This window comes from Penaeus monodon, chromosome 22 (assembly GCF_015228065.2).
Source record: "Penaeus monodon isolate SGIC_2016 chromosome 22, NSTDA_Pmon_1, whole genome shotgun sequence".
NCBI lineage: Eukaryota > Metazoa > Arthropoda > Malacostraca > Decapoda > Penaeidae > Penaeus > Penaeus monodon.
In genome coordinates, this window is record NC_051407.1 from 41,404,176 (window position 1) to 41,404,723 (window position 548).

Sequence of the window (548 nt, forward strand, 5' to 3'; positions counted from 1 at the left end):
GCCAAGAATGTAAGAACAGAAGGGTCATGAAGTGGAGTAACACAACACTGCTATGCGCTCCCCTTGGCGTCTCTCGTCCATGGAACTCGCCCCGGCTTCATGTCCCCCGCGGAACTCATGAAAGCGTAATCAAGCGACATGGACGCCCTGGCCTGGTGTCAGACGCACTGTCACCTGGCCGCACACACCGTCACAGACAGACTAATGAACCCGAGCCACAGACAGACTTATGAACCCGAGCCACAGACAGACTTAAGAACCGAGCCACAGGACAGAACTAAGGAACCAGACCACAACAGGACTAATGAACGAGCAAGACAGACAAGAAACCCGAGCCAGGCAGACTAATGAACCGAGCCCACAGCAGACTAATGAACCCGAGCCACAGACAGACTTATGAACCCGAGCCACAGACAGACTAATGAACCCGAGCCACAGACAGACTAATGAACCCGAGCCACAGACAGACTAATGAACCCGAGCCACAGAAGAAAGAAGGGAAAGAGCATAAGGAGGGGTAAAGGAAGAAAAGTCGCGGCGGGAGGCGG